General features: G+C 45.7%; 1 long non-coding RNA gene across 2 annotated transcripts; it reads left to right on the forward strand.

Annotated features, from left to right (window-relative positions):
- Window positions 1–15,776: 15,776 nt before the first annotated feature.
- Window positions 15,777–20,018, forward strand: LOC115942553 (uncharacterized). Of its 2 annotated transcripts, none has more exons than XR_014146066.1 (3): window positions 15,777–16,214; window positions 17,121–17,430; window positions 19,732–20,018. It is a non-coding gene; the product is annotated as an uncharacterized LOC115942553 (long non-coding RNA). The 2 variants fall into 2 exon arrangements; XR_004077178.2 differs by lacking the exon at window positions 15,777–16,214 and adding an exon at window positions 16,224–16,513.
- The last annotated feature ends 3,812 nt before the right edge of the window (window positions 20,019–23,830 follow it).

The following is a 23,830-nucleotide window of genomic DNA, read 5'->3' on the forward strand; positions in this document are numbered from 1 at the left end:
TGGAGAGATGCAAGAGCAGCCTGCTCTCTGATGCTCAGGCTGGGCCAGGTGGAACGCCTTTAACCACCTGCTAGAGTCAAGCCAGTGAGGTCTGCAAAGTGGTTGTGAGGGGAAACCACACAGCAGTGACCTCATATTTGGTTCAGTATCAGCATCGGCGGGTGGGGGGGGGGTCCCTGCTCAGCGGGGAGTCTGCTTCTCCCTCTCCCTCTGCCGCTCTCCCTGCTTGGGCTCTCTCTCTCTCTCTTAAATGAATAAATAAAATCCTTTTAAAAAATAAATAAAAACCTTGTAATTATAAAATTATTTGAGAGAGGGAGAGAGCATTGGGGGGAGGGGCAGAGGGAGAGAGACAAGCAGACTCCCCACTGAGCAGGGAGCCCGATGCAGGGCTCAATCCCAGGACCCCAGGACCATGACCTGAGCCGAAGGCAGACGCTTAACAACTGAGCCCCCCAGGTGCCCTTTACTTGAAACTTTTGACATAAACCTTACCTGCCTGCAGGTGTGGGCTGTCCCGGAAGTCCTTGCTTAACTGGATGGCCCTAAATAAATCACAGACAGGAGAGGCTGGGGGAGAGGCTGCCTCCTTGCAGCCAAGACCACCGGCGGTTTAAAGGCTTCCTGGGAAAATCCACATCCTCTCGCACAGTGTCTGTGGGACACCTCCAGTGTGCAGAGTGCTGTGTGACGTAGGAAATGGTTTCCTTGGAAGGATGGCTGCACAAAGGCGAGGGAGAGCCGAGAAGGCTCAGCCTATGGAGGTCCGCAGGGCTTCCCAAGCACCAGGATTTAGTAGTTGAGTTGACTATGGCTCAATGAAGCAGTGAACGCTGGTTTCCTGCTGACCTGGGCTTTCAAATTCCCATCTGGAGCTGCAAGAGTCCATTTTTACCAACTAGGGGTGAGAATGACTTTTTCCTAATATTGGGTGGGTTACTGTGCCTGAGTGGATGTGTGCGTGCGTACGTGCGTGCTTGCTCGCGCTCGCACACACTTAAGAGGAGGCAGCCCTGCCCCCTCGAGGATGCATGCCAAGACTGACCTAGGGTGTGCGGGCTGTACCTGGCCACAGCCCTCTGAGCACGCGGTCCCTTTGCAATAGAAGCCAGCCTTTCTAGGATGCGATTCCTTCCTGCTCTCAACGCCACTACATCCCCTCTCCCCACAAGCTGGTTAGCAGCAGCCTGGGGAGTTTTGAGAGAAGAAGGGGCTTCCTGTGCCATTGGACCTTCTCCTTTGGACAGGTTGCTGGAGCAGGCTGGTGGGAGCAATAGGCAGAGGTGTTCTGACATCTTCCTGATCTTCTGGGTCCAGCAAGTGAGGGGGTCTGTCCTCTAAGAATTGGGGGCATAGCTGGGGGGAACTTTTCCCCCCAGAAGCCAGAAAGTTGGAAGAGGAGAGAGAGAAAGAGAAGGGGGTTGGGGAGGAAAAAGGGAAGGAAGGGGGGAGTACCATCCTGGATCCTCAGTGAACAGTCCCTCAGAGGGATTTCCAAAACCCCAGGAGGGATCTTGCCAAGCCATTTCCTAACCAACACAAGGTGTCAGTGTGAGGCTTAACGCAGATGGGCAGCAGCTGTGTGTGTCCTCAAGCCTGTGCAAAGGGAAATTTTGGTCTCCCGGTCTCTGCGTCTATTCTCTGTGCTTAATCCTGGAGCTCTGCCATTTCGGCCTTCATTTGTGCTCCTCTAATCTGCTCATCTTCTTAGTTCTGGATGCCTCTGCCCTCTCTAGCTTCCAAAACTTGGGCCTCTGTTTCTGGGGGACTGGGGGTCTCCTAGTGATTCTCCTTGTCTCCAGTTCTCCCTGCATACCTTGGCTGGGCCACTGCCACACGGCTACCCAAGAGCTTGTGCCATATAATGAGACAGTAATGAGGCATTAATGGTAAATGAAGATAGGACGTCTGGTGACATAGGAGAAAAGAACGGAGGCCTCCATGGGGAGGTCCCAGAGAAGGAGTAGAGGCAGAGAGAAGAGAAAGACCATATCCCTGGACTATAGATAAACCGGGCTCTTTTCTGTGTCACTCGGTCTCAGACCATAGCAGGTTATGGGCTTTCTCCAGAGACAAGGGGGCTTAGGTGGGAAACAAGTGAATGTAGTTATCACTGTGTGACCTCTGACTTGTTACTAGGGAAGGTGGTCAGTTTCGTGTGGGATGCCTGGGATATGTCCTTCTGGTCAGACTTCATTTGGTCCTACTCCTTTGAGGCCTTTTGAGGATACCGCATAGCCCAAGATTATTGGCTAAGGGATGAGTGAGTCAGAGCAGCCACAAACCCACTCAGATTAACTTAAGCAAAAAAGAGGAATTTATTGGCTTATGTAACTGAAAGGTCCAGAGCAGCAAGTAACGTTAGGTACACTGGATTAAGGGGCTAATCAGGGTTGGTTTATCTTTATCTCTTTGCTCATCTCATCTCTCTAAGGCTTCATTCCTCTGACTGGCTCTCCCTACATCACTGTCAGGAAAACTGCTGGTACTCCTGCCAAAAGTAAATCCACCCAGGAGGAAACAATCAGACAAACCCGAATTCAGGAATATTCTACAAAACAACTGGCCTATATATTTTTTTAAATGCCAATGTCATGAAAAACAAAGAAAGGCTAAGAGTCTCATTTTCATTCATGAAAACTAAATGCAATGTACCATCCTGGATCCTCAATTAGGTCTTGGGTGGGGAAAAAGTTGTTATAAAGGAATTTACTGTATATTAGATAATAGTATTCGTTCAATGTTAAATTTCCTGAATTTGATCATTGTATTATGGCTACATAAAAGAATATTCTTGTTCTTAAGAGATAAATGTAAAGTATTCAGGGATAAAGAATCATGATGTCTGTAACTTTCTCTCAAATCGTTCAGTAACAATTACAAGCACAACCACAATAAAACTATAATATCACAGAATAAAGGAGAATAGAAGAGAACAAAACAGAATAGAACAGAGAAGAGTATGTGAAGAAGGGAAAAGAGGAAAGGAATGATAAAGCAAATATAGCAAAGTGTTAATCTTGGTGAAGGGCATAGTAAGTTCATATTACTATTCTTGCTATTTTTCTGTAAGTTTGGATTTTTTTGAAAATATAAATTAAAGCAAATTTTAAAAAAGTTTTGATGGCAGACTTCTCTCAGAGTCCTTGTATCAATCTCACGGAAGAGTCTAAGCAATTAGCCTGGATCATATGCTCATTTCATTGAGATGAGTGTCAGACACTGTGATTGATAGCCTCACTGGGGAGCTTATGAAATGGGGAGAGATTCCTCAAAGGATTCAAAGGAAAAAATATGGGAGACTGTGTTGGACACACAGAAATAAGAACCAACACATCCATCCCAACCCTCTCTCTAGCTCCTGGTCTCCCAGATCTTCTGCTGGTTTCCCAGTGTCCACACACTGCCTGGCCCATCTTCCCAGACCATCCTTCCCTCCAAAATGGCACTGGAGGTGGATACCTCTCAACAAATTGCCCCACACTTGGGACTTTTGGGGATTTCTCTCTCCTCTCATGATACTCCTTTGGATCTCATTCTTCTTGGTCCTACTTTCTCTTAGTTTGTGGATGAAGGAACCTGTGTTTATGTGAACATGTGAAGGGTTATCTGTGTGCTCTTACCCTCAGCTTATAGATTCACATTTTGATTGGTCCTTAATCCAGGCAAGAGATGCCAATGACAGGAATTTCAAGCACAGAAGTCGGTCCAAAGAGATAAGTGCTTTTGGGCGAGTGGGCCTCTGGCTTCTTTTGCACCCCACTGTGTTGGTGGCTTTATCCTTGATCTCAGGCCAGGGTTTCTGACGGGGGCTGACTGCTATTCCTCTCAGTTCATGGAAGCCAGGGCAGCCAAAAGGAGCCAGGTCAACATCACTTCATTTCCCAAAGGCAATTTTGACAATTGATTTGTTCCCAAGCAGTAAAGCACAGTTAGCAAGGAAGTTGCTGGAATTCAATCAATGTAGTCTTGGCATGGATACCTCTGCATTTAGCCTTCTTGAAAACAAAGAAAGATTTAGGGAACCCATCTACTGAGGGCAAAACTAGTAAGAAGAAACAAAGAGAACTCATTCATTCATCATATATTTATTCTCTCATTTACTCATTTATGAAAGGCTGAATAGCATAGTGATAAAAGTCAGCCCCCATCAACGTTCTAAAGGTTGTACTATTGTCTGCTCAACTCCAGGGGGAGCTATTCCCAGGGACCATATGTGGTGGCAGCCCTAGGTCAAGGGCACTTGCACTGGGATTGCATGGCTTGGTTTCAAATCTGTCTCCACCACCTCCTCGATTCTTCACATCTCTGATTTAGTGACCTTAATGTAAAGGTGAGGATGCTCTCTTCCGCATAGGGTCATTAAATGAGAGAATAGAGATTAAATGAGTGAATTTGTCTTCAATCCCCTGAACAGTTTAAATAGCATTGCAATGATGTGTTCCTAAAAGGTTGGTAGAATATTCTTGGGAAGTTGTCTGGATCTGGGGCTTCTCTCTCTCTCTCTCTCTCTGTGTGTGTGTGTGTGTGTGTGTGTGTGTTCCTGGATATTTAAAGGCAAATACCAGACAGCATATTATTTCACCCATAAATACTGTATGTGCCTGTAACAGAAAAGGACTAAAACAGAAACCAGGCAAGATCACCCCACCCATATACAGTGTCATTATCATCTCATAGGTGATAATTCCTAATATCCAGTTCACATGAACATTTCTCTGTCTCAATGACTTTTTCCTTCTCGTATCCAAAATGTGTTCATTAGGATGGGTCCCCACTCATTCTGATGCGGGGTGCTTTTAGTGCTGCTTCTACCCCAGGGAACACCCTTCCTCGCTTTCCCCCCCGCAACCTGGCAGAGAGAGAGACTCTCCTGTTCATTACTCCATCTCCAGCCCCTGACGGTGTCTGGCCCAAATACTCAGTGAATAATGACAAATTCAGTTGAACATTTAAGAGGATGCTTCTGGTGCCATGGACATTGGTGATAATGGAAAATTCCCAATAACTCCGAAGTGGAATCATCATTCTTTTAAGAAAATCAACAATGCTGCATTGTGTTCATATGCAGGTGCCAGGATTTTGCTATTTCAAAGGGGAAAAGGAAAAAAAAAAATGCATCCGAAGCTGCCCAGCTGGTGCTTACAGAAACACTGCTCTGCGATGTTTCTTTCTTCACCCAGGAGGGAATATTTTTAAAGCCACGATTCCAGAATTATACAGTTGCATGCGAAATGCCTCGGCTCCTGCTGATGAAGTGATTTCTACAGAGGACTGGCTGCCTTCCAAGAGAAGGAAGGGCTCCTGAGATGCTTCTGAAAAAGATGAAAGAATTTCCAAAATAGCAGCTTAATGTTGTACCACATATGGGATTCTCCAATTCACAGCTGGGTGGAAACCATTTCCGGCTTCAAGCCACTTGACTTACTGTCTCCGTGGCTGTAAGCACCCAGAGCTTTATTTATCTCTGGTTACCAGGGAGTTTCTCTTTCCTTTTTCCTCCCCCAGTCCCTCCTTCCTGTTGTGTATTTCCAGTTGTGTGAAGCTAGCATTTGTCTAAGTGTCCATGTAAAATATAAGCTCCATGGAGACGGTACCACATCTATGCTCTGTCCCTTTGATCCTGCAAAGAGCTGTATCTTAATATGTATTGTTGAATAAATGAGCCTCCAATCTAAAGGTTGAATGCCAATCAAAAAGACATACAGGAGAGAATCACTTATCAATATAAAAGAGAATATTGATACCAACCTAAACCCTCAATTAAATGGGTTCAACCGTGCCCATATTACACACGCTCCCTGCATAACACACTACCCCCAAACTTAACTGGGATTTAAAACAACAACCATTTTTATTATGCTCACAGATTCTTTGGGTCAGGAATTTAGACAGGGCACAAAGGGGATGGCTTGTCTCTGCTCTATGACATCTTGAACCTCCACCGAGAAGACTAGAAGGCTAGGGGTGACTGCAAAGGTGGGGGCCAAAGTCACCTGGAGGTTCCTTTACTCCCATGTCTGGTGCCTTCCTCGGCTGCTATGACTTGAAGACCAGGACTACTGACCAGAGCGCCTACATGTGGCTGCTCCATGTGACTTGGGCTCCATCACAGCATGGCAACCTTGGGGCAGTTGGAATTCTTATGTAGCTGGGAGTATTCCAAGGGGCAAAAGTAGAAGATGCATCACTTTGTATGACAGCCCCAGAAGTCAAACAGTGTTACTTCCTGTCCTATTCCAATGGTCAGAGCAGTCACAAGGCTTTGTGATTGAGATTGCAGGGGAAATTTGCTGTCTCTTAATGGCAGCATGGCAAGGTTGCATTGTAGAAGGGAAAGCGGGACAGGAATATTTTTGCAGCCATCTTTGCAAAATACAATCTGGCATACTCCCTCCAGCTTCACCGGCTGGTAGGTGGGTAACCAACTTCCAGGCACTGGTGTTGCCAGAAGGACTGGCAGTCAAGGTAATCTCACGCTCATACTGAATCTTTGTTGGGACTTACTTTTTTCATTTCAAGAATAAGCCCCTCTATTTATCTTCTGAATCATGATTGATTTTTGGCTTAGGAAATGATTTTTTTAGATGCAAATAGACAAGATAAAACCAACATTTCCTACCTGTGTTAGTTATGAAGCTATTAATAAGTGTTAGTTGGGAAAAAAGGACTCCAAGTTTGGAAAAAGTTTTATAAATGATTTTTCTCTTAGAAATTAATCCACATTGCGGAGAAAGGGGAACCCTCTTACACGGTTGGTAGGAATGCGAACTGGTTCAGCCGCTCTGGAAAACAGTATGGAGGTTCCTCAAAAAGTTAAAAATAGAGCTACCCTATGACCCAGCAATTGCACTACTAGGTATTTATCCAAAGGATACAAACATAGTGATTCGAAGGGGCACATGCACCCCAATGTTTATAGCAGCAATGTCCACAATACCCAAAATATGGAAAGGGCACAGATGTCCATCAACAGATGAACGGGTAAAGAAGATGTGGTATATATACACAATGGAATATTACTCAGCCATCAAAAAGAATGAAGTCTTGCCATTGGCAACGATGTGGATGGAACTAGAGGGTATTATGCTAAACGAAATAAGTCAGTCAGAGAAAGACAAATACCATATGATTTCACTCATAGGTGGAATTTAAGAAACGAAACAGATGAACATAGGGGAAGGGAAGGAAAAATAAAATAAGATGAAAACTGAGAGGGAGGCAAACCATAAAAGACACTGAACTCTAGGAAGCAAACAGGGTTGCTGGAGGGGTGGTGGGTGGGGAGATGGGGTAACTGGGTGATAGGCATTAAGGAGGGCACTTGATGTAATGAGCACTGGGTGTTATATGCAACTGATGATCACTAAATTCTACCTCTGAAACTAATTAAAAAAAGAAATTAATCCACAGCATTATAAGAAAGACTGAGAAGTCCTGCAACAACAAAAACCTTTTAAATCTTATTTAATTTGGGCACCTAGTAGGTGGTCAGCATAGTGTTAATTTCTATCTCATGTGATCATTGATGGATTGAAGCTTTCTAGGCCTTGATTTTTTCATCTATAAGGTGGTAATTTGAATATCTCCTTTACAATAATGCCCGCATGTAAAAGATGTCCAATAAATGGCAACTATTATTTATTATTATTAAGCTTCTCTAGCCTCCTTTTCCAGCAAATCACTTGTCCCCTTATTCTTTTCTATGTCTGTGAAGACATGAACAGAAAACTGCAGTTTCCACCTCAGTAACCTCCCCTCCCCCCACCTCCCTGTCAACTCTCCCCATGTGTCCCTTGACCCAGACATAAGAAACCCAGCCCATCCCTTCTATGGAACCACTTGCCAGGACTGAGGCAAGAGCGGCAAAATTTGCCGCTCTTCTTAGAAAAAATTACCTTTGGGAAGTCTCACCAAGTAACTGACCATCAGGTAGAAGGCATATTAGTGATAAGAAATTGTGGAGTGGAAGATACCTAATCCCATCTGCTTCACCATCTCTACCCCTCGTCCCCTAGCCAGTGAAATACTTTCCTTTCCCCTTGCTTTCCAGGGCAGGCTTTGCAACAGCCCTAATGTTCTATCACATACCATCATATTCAGCCCCATCAAGGGGGCATTGGCTTTCCCAGGAAACAAAAGCATGTCCATTCCCCAAATACATAGGCTTCAGTTTTGTGCTTCAACGATCAGGGAGAGAGCCGAATGTGCCAGAAGCCAGCGGGGTTAAGAGAAAGGTCAGTCAGGCACTAGAGGAGCTGACCCTGGAGCCTCAGGCTGGGACATCCACATTTATGTTTGAGGGGTGGGACCAGTGGGGCAGGGGAAAGAGCAAGGAAACCTGTTCAACTTTGCCACTTCCTGGCTGTGTGACCTGGGGCAAGTCACTTGCCCTTTTGGGGCCCCAGTTTTCCTCAACTTAAAATAGTGCTGGGGCAGAATTCTGATACACAGATGGTGTCTTTATGCAATGTGAATTGAAGACTTGAACATAAGACCTGAAACCATAAAATTCCTAGAAGAAAACACAGGCAGTAAGCTCCTTGACATAGGCCTTGGTGAGGATTTTTTAAATCTGGCACCAAAAAGCAAAAGGAACGAAAGCAAAAATAAACAAGTGGGACTACATCAAACTAAAAAGCTTCTGTACAGCAAAAGGAAACCATCAAAAAAGTGAAAGGCAACCTACTGAATGGTAGGGAGAAAATATTTGCAAATCATATATCTGATAAGGGTTAACATCCAAAATATATAAAGACCTCACACAACTCAAAAAAAACCAACCCTCATAATACAACTCACTAGCGAAAAAACAATCCAATTAAAAAATGAACAGAAGATCTGAACAGACATTTTTCCAAAGAAGACATACAAATGGCCAACGGATAAATGAAAGATGCTCAACATCATTAATCATCAGGGAAATACAAATCAAAACTACAATGAGGTACCACCTCACACCTGTCGGAATGACAAGTATCAAAAAGACAAGAGATAATAAATGCTGGCGAAGATGTGGAGAAAACGGAACCCTCATGCACTGTTGGTGGGAATACAAATTGGTGCAGCCACTGTAGAAAAGAGTATGGAGATTCCTCAAAAATTTCAAAATCTGTATAATCCAGCAACTCCACTTCCGGGTATTTATCTGAGGAAAACAAAAACACTAATTTGGAAAGGTGTCAGTGTCATGTTTGTTGCAGCATTATTTATAATAGCCAAGATACGGAGACAATCTAAGTGCCCACTGATGGATGACTGGACAAAGAAATCATGGTGTATATACACATCATGGAATATTATTCATCCACGAGAAAGAAGGAAACCTTGCCACTTGTGACAACATGGATGGACCTTGAGGGCATTATGCTAAGTGAAATAGGTCAGACAGAGAAAGACAAATGTCATATGATTTTACTTACATGTGGAATCAAATTAAAAGGCAAAAAATAAGTTCCTAGATGCAGAAAATAGATTGGTGGCTGTAATAGGTGGGGGGGCAGGGGTGGGAAAAAAGGGTAAGCTTTTTTTTTTTTTAGTTTAAATAAATTGAGTTATAAAGTTTAAAAAGATTGTTTTCCCACTATACTACTTCAAAAGTAAAACTGATTTTTTTCTAACCAAAAAAATTACCAAACAAAAATGTGCTGGGCAGTGTGGTGGTTTAGTAGAAAAATCGCAAAAGTGGGAACTGGGAGACTGGAATCCTGTTCCCATCTCGTGACCTTGGGTAAGTTGCTTCCCTTGTTTGGGCCTCAACTTTCTCCATTTGTAAAATAAAAAAGTTGAATTAGATTATCTTGAAGGTCTAGTGGTCCCCAGGGATGGCTGTCCATTCCCCAAGCCACCAACATATCAACCCACAGCAGGGTGCTTCCATGCACCCGAAGTTTGAAGAGAATCCCCCTCCAGATCGCTGACAATTAGAAAACCTAGAGCGGCTGCTGGAGGTCCATTTCCTCCTAACCTGCTGAGACACCCTGGCCGCATCAGACTCACAGACAGTCATGAGGAGTGAGTGTGAGAGTGTGTAGCAGAGATGTTGCATGATCTGGACAGACATTGTTTACTATTGTGTTGTCATAACAGTTCAGAGAAAAGATCAAAGTCCAACCTGCCTCATCTTCAGAATAACTGAACTGAGGAGTGGGTGGACTGTTGACAATACCATTGACTACTTCAAGCTGAACTTGTACACCGTCTATCAGGAAGAAAGTTTCAGACAAACAGGTTGGAATTCATGGATGGAGGAAGGACCAACAGGCAGGGTGTTGAAATCCATTGAGCAAACAGGTGTTTCCACAAAGCCTTGGTGACTCTGTGGTCTCTTGGTGAAAGGACTCACTCATCAGAAGCTTTTGGTCGTGGCTGCTCTCTGTGTGGCCCCTGAGAGACCCTCACCCCTGTCCCCACTATAGGCCATTGGGATTTGGGCCAATGAGGGATGTGTACCAGTCAGCCCAGTCTGCGTGAGTCTGGAAACTGTGAAAGCAGCCAGCATCTATTAAGTGCTTAATAAATGCCAGGCCCTGCACTAATTGTCTTACAGGCTTGTTCTATTTAGTCCCCCAGTGGTCCTCTGAGTTGGGTCCTATTATCATTCTCATTTTATAGATAAGGAAACTGAAGTTCAGGTAGACCACATACTTTCGCAGGATTTGAACCCAGGTCTTCTGATTGCACAGTCCATGACCTAAACTGCTATAGCTTTTGGCCTCAGATAGTTTCCTCCTCCTTGGAAATAATGTGTACCAAACATGCACAAGGCAGCAAGCACCAAGTACACAATCTTCAATAGCCTTCAATAGCCTGGTGAGATGAATATTATTATCCCCATTTTCCAGGTGACACTGGTCTCAGAGACGTTAACGTCCAAAGTCCCACAGCAGGAAGTAGAGGTATTACATCTGGTCTGCGCAGCCTGAGTCCTTGTTCTTCATCCTTCTCCTCTCCTGACCCTCCCCGAGCCATCCCAGATCTACTCACTTAGAATTGATGGCTCATTTCTTGGGATTCCGTGGCTCTTTGAGGATTCTTTCCTACAGCACACACCACCTCATGGTGACCTTTATGGGACTAGGGCACATAGATCCCATCTCTCTACCAGGTGGAGAGCTTAGCAAGGGTGGGGCTGGTGTCTTATTTCATCTCTGTGTTTTCTGTGCCCGACAGAGAACAAAGCAGAGAAGGCAGTCCAGAGCTGCATTACAGAGAACCTTAGCTGTAGAGTCCTTGGGTGGAATTTTGGGGGCTGAGACTAGCTGGAAGTATCCTGGGATCTTATGGGTGAAGGCTAGTAAATTGAGACAAAGGTCTTTTTGTGGGGGATAGGGGATGGGGATCCTAATGCTTTGGAGATTAAATGCCTGGACAAAGATTTTGGGAGGAATTCCGAGACACTCATCATTCCCATGTTCTTGTTGGACTGCTCCTTCAGAGATGCCAGAAAGACCATCCCATCACCCCCCTGTCCACACAGTGTTTCATCAGTGCCCTGCCGTGGCTTGGTTACAGGCAATAGGCAGGGCGACTGGGAGACAGGAAGGGCAGCCTCCATCTCCACCACGTGCCTCAGGGCTGGGCCACACCACATGGAGGAGCCTAAATGTAAACTCTAGGGTCAGGAATGATGCAACCGCAAGCGTTGTTGCAAGTTGACATGGCTGTCAGAGCTCCAAGAAACCCTGAAGAGAGGAAGAGCCGCCTAGGGGAGCCAAGGTGGAGCCTGGAAGGCCCAGCCAGGAATGTGTTTGGTGTGGGGCAGGTCGTCCTCTCCTCCCCCTGGACTCTTCCCGCAGCTGTGCCCTGAGGAGGCCAGATTGGATGGATGACTTTTTCTACCTAGGGTTTTGGAAGGCCTGAGGTTCTTGCAGAGGCCTTGGGGGAATTGCATGACAGAAGCCAGGTGGCCAGAGCCCTGAGTCCCTTGGGGCCAACGTCAAACAAAGTAGCTCCTCTCTTAGCTGATTTCCGTGCTTGATTCTCTGGGCTCCCTCCTCTCTTCTCACCACCTTTCTCTGCTCCTACCCTGAGCCCTGACCTGTTTCAAGTCCTTCCACAGCCCACCGCTAGACGGGAAATTATCAGGCCTTGGGGAGGGAAGGAAGGTGTTGTGATGAGCCATTTCACTCCTTGGAGTGGAGGAGGGAGGGAAGACTGCCAAGGTGGTTGGGGCACCGCAGGTCCATCTGCCTTTTCTTGCTTTCTGGCACACTCTGGATAGTGAAACTGAAATCTGATGTGCCCTCTCCTGAGCGACTCAGAGCTCTGGGGCCCTATGTGCCGTAAGAGCATCCATTTCCTTTGCAATGTTGCATTCAAAGCTCCTGATGGGATGGCAGTGTTCCTCCCTAGCTGGCCTCCGAGTTCTGATCCAGCTTAGAAGATTTCTGGTTCTGTGGCCTCGTCTTCCCTTGTAGTCAGGCTATGATACTGTCCATAGTGAGGAGGCAAGATAGAAGCAGGTCTTCAACAAATCAACCTTCAGTGGTACACAGTGACTTCCTCATAGTCCCTAGGCATTTGGACACAGGAACTCAGAAGGAACAGGATGCCTCCGTCGGAAGATAGAGCTTCCTGATGTCTGAGATCTGGTCTCACATCCTCCCTACCCTCCAAAACTTGCCATCCTGGATAGAATTCTAGGTGGAAGACCTAAGGTAGGATACTCTTGGCTTCCAAATACAGGCTTATAAGCAGCGGAGGGGAGGCAAGAGGGTGCTCCTTGCCCAAGGCCTCCTCCCAAGGACTACCCCACTGACACAGAGAATAGCTGGTGGTCTTTCCCCACTGGTGAATCCTGGACAGTTGGGACTGATGAGAATGACTCTAGAAGGCTCCAGAGGAGATGCCTCAGAATTCTGAGTTGGAGCAGATGCTCCAGTCCTTATTCATCCCACCCCCATAGAACAAAGCTCATGTTTCCAGCTTTCAAGGGAAAGTGACCATGTAGTAGCTGGATCTACATGGTGCAGCACCAGGATCCTACTTCCTTGGAGATGAAGCTCAGTGACTCTCTGGGGTCAGGCTCTGCTCATGGGTAGTGACACACTGGAGGTGTCAAACAGAAGCAGCTCTGCCCTGGTCACCAATGCTATGTGTGCCCAGCATCTTCCACCTTATGCCTTGTCCCGGCTCGGGGAGAGCATTGTGGCCACACAAACAGCAGCGAAGAGTCTGGTAAGAAAACACCAAGCAGCATTTCCAGGCCGGCTGCCAGCGGGGCCCCCTTTCTTCATAGACTCCTGCCTACTGCTGAGTCTTGGGACAAATGCTGCTATATCCTGGGACCTCCTGTCCTCACCCTCTGGGTGGATCTCAGGCTTTTCTGCCTGTGACTCTTCCAGCTCACCGGATGCTTGGTGGGTGACGTAAACATCCCCAGTGATTTTCAAAAGCTGCCCCCATTTGTCTGCACTGTTATTCTTACTGGCCAGAGCCATTCTGGAGTCCATGAGTCATATTGTAGCCAGTTCACTCAAGAAAACGGCCTGGAAAAACTATACATTTAAGGAGCCAAAGGCTACCTAGGAAATTGTCAGTCAAGACTGCCGAGTTAACACAGATGGTGCTGCTTTGCTGCAGGAGCAGCCCAGCCCCTCCCGCCCACCACCCAACCTTCGATCCATTTGCAACATGCGCATCTCTGGGCTGTTTGGGTGACCAGTGCTTCCAGTCATTCCCCATGGTCACCAGTGTCCCAGACCAAGGTGAAGGGGGCGGGAGGGGAGCCATTACCGCACATGTGGGCCCTGCGAGCTCTCCAGAACCCAGGTTGGAATCCCAGGAAGGCCCATGTTCAGGTACTGACCAGGAGGCAGTCAAGGGGCAAGAACAAGGCTTCCAGAAACCCAGAGACCCTGCTTGAATCCCAGCACTGCTGCTTACTAGCTGGTGACCTAGTTCTGGGCCTCAGGGTATGAGGGGCTGGCCTTCAGTGACTTCAGGGCCTCTCTTCTCTCAACAGCCTAGGATTCTGTCCTGAGGAGTGGGAAATGGCCTATTTTGTCTGAGTACATGGAGTGTTTTTCAAAGCAAACAAACTCTGGTTACTAATTACCTGACCTACATTCCGTGTGACTGCAATGGTGGGGGACACATCTCAAATTTCTAAAGAGGAATTGGAAAGGAGATAATAGGAAGCACCCAGAGGTGAGACCTAAGGTTCTCATTGACTGGGCAGAATCCTGAAGTTTTGGTTCATGCTATTCTCCAGCAAAACCTACATTTTAGAAAAGCCCCTTAGTCTTTAAACACAAACAAGCACTGTCCTATTTTCTCCTAGTTATAAAAAATAATGTGAATTTATTATATATATTATATTAGTGTATTATATATATATATATATATATATATACACACATATATACACAATAGAACATTCTTGAAATTATAACTTAGAAAGTGAAAACCTGGAATCCTATAGCTGCTTCCTCCCTGTGGCCCCTGGTCCCTAAGATAACACAGTTAATAGTTTGGTGTATATACTTGTAGGTATTTTCTTTGTAGAAACCAAATACAAATCTACTATTTTATGGAAATAAAATTAACATGCTGCTCTGAAGGTCGCTTTTCACACTTAACCACATATTTTGGACATCAGTCCATGTTAGTACAAGAAGAGGCCTTCTTAATGCTTTGCGGGCTTCAGAAAAAGGAGGAAACCATGAAGTATATAAAGCTTGTTTTCTTTCATTTTCAATATTATTTCTGCTGTATTTAAGAACAGCAGAATATCTAAAATTAGTTTTCAAATACTTTAGATATTTAGTTAAGTAAAAAAACCATCATAAGAAGGATACTTGGATTGCTGCAGGAAATCAGTGAATAAATGAAAAAGACCCGCTTTACCATTCTGACCATTCCTTATTCTTATGTCCATTTTGTCTTCAGTTGGACTGGTTGAGCAATGGAAAGCTTTCTGTGGTAGCAGAACAATGGCCCCCAAGGATGTCCATGTCTTAATCCCGGGAACTTGTGAATATGTTGTCTTAGGTGGAGTGGGACTTTGCAGCCGTGACTAAGTTAAGGATCTTGAGATGGGGAGAATACCCTGGATCATCTAGGTGGGCTCAATGTAATCACAGGGGCCTTTATAAATGAAAGGAGGCAGAAGCGTCAGAGTGAGAGATTAGACGATACAACACTGCTGGCTTTGAAGATGAAGGAGGTGGTCACAAGCCACGGAATGCTGGCAGTCTGTAGAAGCTTGAAAAGGCAAGGAAACAGACTCTCCCCTAGAGCCTCCAGAAGAAATGCAGCCCTTCTGACACCTTGATTATAGCTTGATAAGACCCATTTCACACTTCTGATTTCCAGAACTATAAGAAAATAAATCTGCATTGTTTTAAGCCTCTAAGCTTGTGGTAATTTGTTATAGCATCCATAAGAAACTAATACACCTTCATTCATTCGTCTTGCATGCTGAGATGCATGTGGTCTCCCTTGGATTCAAACACAAAACATTGTGTCTGAAATCATGACACATCTGTGGTTCTAGATGACCAGGAAATAACCAAGTACTCAGTATAACATGGCCCTCAGGTAAGCCAGAGTCATTTTGTGGAAATCATTTTTGGTTATCAAAATCAAAAAGAAAAATGACAAAGGAGAGCCCATTGGCTTGGAGGAGGATTTGCATAGAGTCTGGAGGTCTACAAATCCAAGGTTTAAAAAGCCACCAGAGAGGTAGGTAGACTTGATATTCTCTCCCCATTTAATGGTTGCATCATGAAGGCCTTGCAAGGTTACTTGCTCAAGGTCACAGAGCAGGTGAGGGCCTGAACAGGGCTGAGATGGTCTCTTCCTCTCAGTTCTGTGATGGTTTCTTTTCTCTTTAAAGGGAACACCAGGCTTAGGGTACCACTGAGGGGTAACAGGAGGAGGAAGGGTGGACCCAGGTTTGCCCATCCCGCCAGGCCCTCCTTTGCAACCTTACCACTCTTACCCACCTTGGCTGGCAGCCTGCCAGATTCCCTGCTCGGGGAGGTGGGTACCTGATGCTGGTTTCCCGTGGTTCCAGATGACTAGGAGTTAACCCAGGCAGCCTCCCTGGCTAGCCAGGACTTGTGTTTGGCTTGAATTTCCCAATGTTCTCATGTGACAGATTAAAGAGGAGAGCTTGGCAGCTGTGTCCTCAGCTGTGACCAGCACAGACAACTTCCCAACTTTTCCTTTGACCATTGGAACCTCAGAAATGCCCGCAAAAGAGAAAAGTAGGTCATTTGGTATAAAGTGGGGGATTTATATCTAGGTTTCCAGATTTCTCTCTTGGACCTAGGAAGTGATCATAGGCCCTCAGCAGCTTGGAGGTCAAGGCTGATGGGCCCACACATAAACTAGGGCAGTTGTGTAATTCAGAGGGCATTTTCATCTCCACCCTTTTCTTTAATAAATCACTCCTAATGCTGGATAAGCTGGGCTCCTGATGGCGCTGTTCATATTCTCAAAGAAGTCCAGTTCAGCAGGAAAAGCTGGAGACGGAAGCCACATTGATCAGGCACTTCCTGCTCAGGTACTTTATAGCCATTATTGCCAGGGCCAGGTTCCTGTGCCCACCACCCCGCTCCCCTCACGGTTGTAGCAGGTGGAGTAAGCATACGTGGTTAAATGGAGATGAGACTATCTATCTACTGTGCCGTCTAACTCCCGGGTGCAGGCCGCTCGTGGGGTTGGAGAGCATGCGGAGAACTTGCCCGACTGCTGGCTGTCCGCACAGCCTGCTTTCCCCTCGTCTTGGGCCGAGAGCTGGCTCACATTTTGCAGACTCTCTTGCACTTAGGTGTGGCCACGTACGGCAGGCGGGACTCCAGGCACGCCTCTCAGGAAGGGCCTGCGGCCCACGGGCGGGGAGCGTAGTTGGTAGATAGTCTTCAGCGGTCAGCTCCCTCAGGGTCACGGTAACCTACAGAGAGCCACCTCCCCCAGTGTTGCACCCTTCCCAGGACCCGCCTGACTGCCTGAGGCATGACAGAGAGGCCTGGCCATTTTGACACAGAGAGGATAATCCTGACAGACAATATTCACTCCAGAGCTCCCCACCGGGTTGGCCATTGCATTGTCTGACTGTGCTCTGGCTTCTCCCTCTGCCCAGTTCTGCTTCTCCCCTTTTCCTTTCGTAGGCACTGCTTTCCAACAACTTCCGTGTACCCCTGGACTTCAACGGCAGCGCCGGCTTCTTCAGAATCCAGCCTGTGACTCTGTGTCACTGAGTTCTCCCAAAGCAGTGTGAGCAGACGCAGTGTGTGCTGTTTTTAGGCCTGGCCCATGAAAATCTTCTGGGTGGATCTGCCATGCTTTCTCCTTCAGCCCCCTGGGTACAGACATCAGTGATGCCCTAAGGGGCTGGTGGAGCCACAAGGTGGAAATGGCCTGTGCATGATGACAGGGACAGCCGCCCAGCTGACCCGAATATCCTCCCAGAACTGTTAAGTGAGTTAGAAACTAACTTCTACTCTACAAAGCCACGAGTTTGGGGCATCTATCTGTTACTCTAGCTGATCTTGGCTGACTTATCTCTCCTCCGCTCCTACTTCTCCAGATCCGAATGGAGGAGCTAGAGAATGGTGGGTCTCATGGGCGTGGCCGTTGACTGAGGAGACTGGAAGCTCCAGTGCCCACTGTGGCGAGGCCAGAGAACCTCAGAGCACTAGAGAGCAGAACAGGGCCCAGGGCAGCTGTTCTGTGTATTAGAGAGCCACGCTCCAGCGAAACACGGCCCAGGGGGACGGGGCTCTCATCAATCAAAAAGCAGCTGCTCTCCCCTGGGGGCAACAGGCAGAGAGGGAGAGAAAGCAAGTCCTCCTTCTAACACCCCCCGAGCGGACACAAGCATCAGAGGCCTTTCGTGTGTGTGTTTGTGTGTACAGCATGTGTCAGGGTTGGTATGCAGGAAAAGAAGCAGGATTTCCCCAACAATGGAGTAATTCAACTGTTCCTGTAATTCAAAGTAGCTAGGGGATAGGGGACAGATGATAGGTGGAGAGGTAGATGATAGGTGGTATACAGACAGATATTAGATAGATAATGAATAGATACAGTAGATAGATGATGATAGGCAGGTAAGTAGGTAGATAGGTAGGAAATTGAGGCCCAGAGGCGTTGAGGTATGTCTCCATAGTCCCGTAACTAGTATGGAATAGAGGAGGATTCAAATCCAGGTCTAGTCTGACTCAGAGGTGGGACTTAACACCCGGCTCCATATCCTTTTCTCTGCTGAGGATGGCAAATAACATGTCTTATTTGCCCCATACACAGGGTTTCACTTGCCCATAAAACGGTGTTTGCTTTTGTTTTGTTTTGTTTTAAGGTTTTATTATTTATTTGACAAAGAGAGAGAGACAGCCCGAGCAGGGGCAGGTGGCAGGCAGAGGCAGAGGGAGAAGCAGGCTCCCCGCAGAGCAGGGAGCCCTATGTGGGACTCGATCCCAGGACCCCGGGATCATGACCTGAGCTGAAGGCAGTTGCTTAACCAACTGAGCCATCCAGGTACCCTGGTTTTGTTTTCTTACTTTCTTACTTGTAGCTTGCATTTTGTAATCTAGGAGTTTTTTGTTTGGTTCATTAAGATGGGTATTTAAAAGGCTGCATTCCCTAAATTCTTGCATGCTCAAAAATGTTTATTGTGGGGCGTCTGGGTGGCTCAGTCAGTTAAGCATCCGACCCTTGATCTCAGCTCAGGTCTTGATCTCAGGGCCGTGAGTTTAAGCCCCGCATTGGGCTCCACGCTGGGCATGGAGCCTACTTAAAAAAAAGTGTTTCTTCCTTTTTTGTTCAAAGAATAACTTGGATGTCTACACGATTTCTTAGTAACACTCTCTCAGAACTTTTTTTTTATACTTTTTAAAAAAAATTATTTATTTGAGAGAGAGACAGGGAGGGCACAAGCGGGGGGAGGGGCAGAAGGAGAGGGAGAAGCGGACTCCCTGCTGAGTGGGGAGCCCAACGAGGGGCTCCATTCCAGGAGCCCGGGATCATGACCTGAGCAGAAGTCAGACACTTAACCGACTGAGGCACCCGAGCGCCCCTCAGAACTCGTTACGGCTTTCCGACAGGTGTGCGTGCTGTTTGGGAGGATTATGGCATATCTGAAGGACAGGCATAGGTGCTAAGGTTGATTAAATTGGGTTGAACAATGGAAAGCCTCCAGCCTGCTGCCGTGTTTTGACCTCATGTTGTGGGCAACAGAGAGCCATTGAGGGTTTCTGAGCAATGTGGTGGTGGTAGTGTGGACATAGATGGATTGGGGAAGAAAGAGGCCACAGAAAGACCAGATTGGAGCCCACAACGTGAGTAAGTAGTCAAGGCCTAGACCAGTAAACATACACTGTGGAGACAGAATTGATGGGGTTCGGCAACCGCTTGGACAAGGGAGACCTGGGGTGACCAGGAAGGTGGTGTCATTTTTAAAACCAGAGAGAAAAAGTGGAGGAGGAAGAGAGAGATGAAGGACAATGGGAGGATGAGAGGAGAAGGGGAGGATCTGAGGTCTGAGATCTAAGTGGCCACATTTTGGAGGAGTAGTCAGGACCCTGAGGGGGGCAGTTGGGCCGCTGCTGAGATTTGGGAGCAGAGTTCAGAGGAGAGCTTAGGGTGAGGGACAGAGCAGACCAAGAAGGAGTCCCAGGTGTGATGAGTATGTCCAATACAGTTTCTTTCTCCTTAGCCATGTTTCTGGAAGGCGCTGTGAGAACAGCCTCTGACGTCTGTCCCATCGACACTGTTTTCTTCCAGATAGTGACGGTGATGGACTTGCAGCCCCTGCTGAGCAGGATGAACGTGGGCTCCGTGACACATCCCGCTACTTGCAACAGTTTCTCCTTTCTAATCTGGTGTGGTTTCCCCCCTTTCCTGATTAATATTTGCCAAAAGCTTATTGATTTTATCAGCCTCTTTAAGGGAACTGCTTTTGGGTTAATGTCTCAATTATACTGTTTTTATGCTTTTTAATTTATTTATCGATGCTTTTATATTTTTCTCTTTATTTTTCTTTGTTCCCCGCCCCCTCACTGAAATTTTATTTGTCGAATTAATGAATTTATCTTTTTTAAAAAATATTTTATTTATTTATTTGAAAGAGAGACAGCAAGAGCGAGAGATGGAACACAAGCAGGGGGAGTGGGAGAGGGAGAAGCAGGCTTCCCGCCGAGCAGGGAGCCCGATGCGGGACTCAATCCCAGGACCCTGGGATCATGACCTGAGCCGAAGGCAGACGCCTAACGGCTGAGCCACCCAGGTGCCCCTAATGAATTTATCTTTTGGCAATAAAAATATTTAGAGCTATAAGTTTCCCCAGAAATACTCTTTGTCTATATTCCAGGTGATCAGATGTATAGTGTTTCACTATCATGGTTTCCTAAGGCATTATTATAGACAAAATATCTTTCTTGACCCAGAGGAAATTATTATTCTGTACTATATTTTAAAATTCCAAGAATATTTGTCTTTTTTTTTTTTTTTAAGACAAAAGGGAGGCGAATAAAGAAATCATCTAAGGTTACACAGCCACTAAGTGTCAGGTTTAGGATGAGAACACAGATTGACTGACTCCTGGGCCAATCAATGAGAAAATATTTTGTCCACTTCTAGCAGCATAGTTTAAGCTTAGGCGTTTCTGAAAAGCCTCACTGGTTTGGGGAAGCATTTGAAATGGGAAATCATGATGTTTAGAGTCAGACAGACATGAGCAAAAGTGGGCAAAAGTCTAGACTTCGCTGAGTTTCAATTTTCTTATCAATTTTATACTGTTGTTGTAAAGATTAAATGAAATGTGAAATGGTGTACATAAAATGTCTCATACACCATAGGTGATCAGTCAATATACATCTTTTTGTATAGATGCTTAGAGTATTGGATAACTGGTTTAAAAAATTAAGTTTTTTCCTTATTACAAAGTGTTCATTGCAAAGAAATTAAACACACACAAGCAAAAGGACAAAAGTAAAATCATGCATAATCCCGGTGATAACTACTATTAACAAAGTGCAATATAATCTTTCAGAAAATACACACACATATATATACATTTACGTACACACACAGCCACACACACACACATACACATTCACAAATATACATACACACATAACCAAAATTTGGATTATACCACAGAATTATTTTGCAAGCATTTTGTTTCCCTTTCACAGTTAATGTACGATGACCGCCACTGCTCATTGATTTTGTTTCGTTTGGTCAATGAGCCACTTGGTAATTGGAGGCAGGCAAGCTCAGGCTCCATGTAGTTTGGAGTGGAAAGGTAGGCTCAGGCTGATGGGAGCATGGTGGTAGGTGGGGGTTAGGAAGGTGTTTCCCCAAGGCTGACACAGTGGAGTCTTGACAGCCGGGGTGCGAACTGGTTTGTGTGAGTCAGGACAATAGGCTATGATTAACGATGAACTACTTAACCCAAACAGGTTAAGTAGTTCTCTGGTTCACTCCACTGATGGGATGACTGTTCCACCTGCCCAGTCAAGTCAAGTCAGGTAGGATTTTATCTGAGTTTACTGACCCAGCACTGTGCTAGGTGCTAGGTGGGGACACAGGAAATAACTTCTGTTCTCAAGCTGCTGATACCCATCTATCAAATCACACACCAGTTTGAAAACACTAAGTGCCACCCGAGAAATGAAGATAGATAGGTAGGATGGTGTGAAAAAGAGTGCGATTTGCCTTCCAGCTAGCTTTTTTGTTTGGGGCTAGTAATGGTTCAGGGCAAGGTTTGGCAGGGGAGAGAAAGTTCTAGTCTGGGAGGCTATGGACGGCAGGAGATGTGAGCTGATTTGGGGTAGAGCCCAGGGAGGAGTTGGTTGGTGGGAGAGGGGCCACTGAAGAGGACCTCAGAAACACTACGCTGAGCAGGGATGGGACTGAGAAGGGGCGTTCAGTAAAGGAGCTATCCTCTTGGAAGTCGTGTTGGGGAAAATGCAAAATAGAAGCGGAACCCATGTTAGGCTCTGGAGTTGGAAGGTGGTCAGGTCAGCACCAGATATACCTTAGACACTTGATAGCACGGCGCATGAGAAGAACAGAATTTTATAAAGATTAACTGAGGAGCCTTCAGATAAATGGGGGAAGAGTAAGTCTACAGTCAGGGAGGCCAGTTAGTTATTAAGGGTTGAGTGACTAAACCAAGGAGGAGGCTGTAGGAATGGAGTAGAAAGAAGGGTCAAATCGGAGAAACATCATAAAGGTGAAGCTTGCTGATAGGAGGTTGAAGAGAAGGAAAATTTGAAATGAGACCACCATTTACAAGCCAAGTCAATCAGGAGAGTAAGATTGCCAGTGACAGAGACAAGTAAGGAAGGCCTACTGAGAGGTGGCCTACATGAGTGGAAACATAGCACAAGACTGCGCTCCTTGAGAAATTCTACTGAAATAATTCTAGATTTTTTCTATTGTGATTTGCCTGTGTGGGTGTGTGGGTATGTGTGGGTATGTGTGCACATGGAAAAAACCAAGTTGTGTTGCTGGAAAACCCAGCCGCTAAACTCAATGGGGATTAATGCTCCTATTGTCTGTCTACCCATGGGTTCAGTTATAATATCTAAATGGCATGAAAACATTGACTCGTATAATTGCTGTGAAAATCCTGGATGTGTTTCCTTGTTATAATACACATATACATTTTAGTGCTTCAAAAGTATTCAGAATCACATCTGCTTCTTATGTTTGTAAAGAATAAACAAATGGTGTATGGAGCTAAACATCAGCCTCTAGCTGATACAATAGTCACTTCCTAAAAAAGTGTTAAATTATTGGGGCACCTGAGTGGCTCAGTCGGTTAAGCATGTGACTCTTGATCTCAGCTCAGGTCTTTATGTTGGGGTCCTGAGTTCAAGCCCTGTGTTGGGCTCCACGCTGAGCATGGAGCCTACTTAAAAAAAAAAAAACGTATTATGTTAATAAATTAATAAGCCTTGGTGCAAATAATCTACAGGAAACCATATATTTCGAAGTTTCACAAATTGGATGAGGTAAAAAGAACCAAGGGCCATGCTTATATAGGCTAGGCTGAAATGGAAGAGGCCATTGACTACAATAGAATTTTATAAATTTTGGAACATATCTACAAAAATCTTAAAATATAAATGTCCAAGATTGAAAGCAAGGGAAATTATCAGTTATAGGAAACGAGGAAGAAATGAAAAGCTGAAAGCAGTAAGCGGGATTAGGTGACTCATGGGGGTGATGAGACCTGTAAGGAATTTCAATGAACATGAGTTCAGCAGACATGCCTCAGGCCACTTCATAAAGCCTAGAGTTTAAAAGGGTTGCTATAGGAATGCCTGAGTAGCTCAGTCAGTTAAGCATCTGCCTTCAGCTCAGGTCATGATCCCAGGGTCCTGGGATCGAGTCCCACATCAGGCTCCCTGCTCAGTGGGGAGTCTGCTTCTCCTTCAGTCTGCTACTCCCCCTGCTTGTGCGCTCTCTCTCTGACAAATAAATAAAATCTTTAAAAAAAATAAAAGGGTTGCTATGTCTATGAAAAGGGGATAGAAAAATTCTACTCATAAACCCACTAGAGGTGAGGGGGTCCACATTTACACAAGTGGAAAAGAAGTCCAAGAAGTTAATATAAAAATTGGTGTGGGAAACCTAGAGGGCCTTGGCTGAGAACAACATGGAACTACTCTGCTAGGGCATTCGCACGATTCAGAACCTGAAAGTAAACAGAACATGCAAAAATACAAAATCACAAATCACACAAGGAAACAAATCACTATGAGATCCAGCAGATGAAGAAATACAAGCATTAGGGGCACCTGAGTGGCTCAGTCGTTGAGCGTCTGCCTTCGGCTCAGGTCATGATCCCAGGGTCCTGGGATCGAGTCCT

The sequence above is a fragment of the Leptonychotes weddellii genome, chromosome 6 (genome assembly GCF_054177405.1).
Source record: "Leptonychotes weddellii isolate Sample4059 chromosome 6, ASM5417740v2, whole genome shotgun sequence".
Taxonomy (NCBI): domain Eukaryota; kingdom Metazoa; phylum Chordata; class Mammalia; order Carnivora; family Phocidae; genus Leptonychotes; species Leptonychotes weddellii.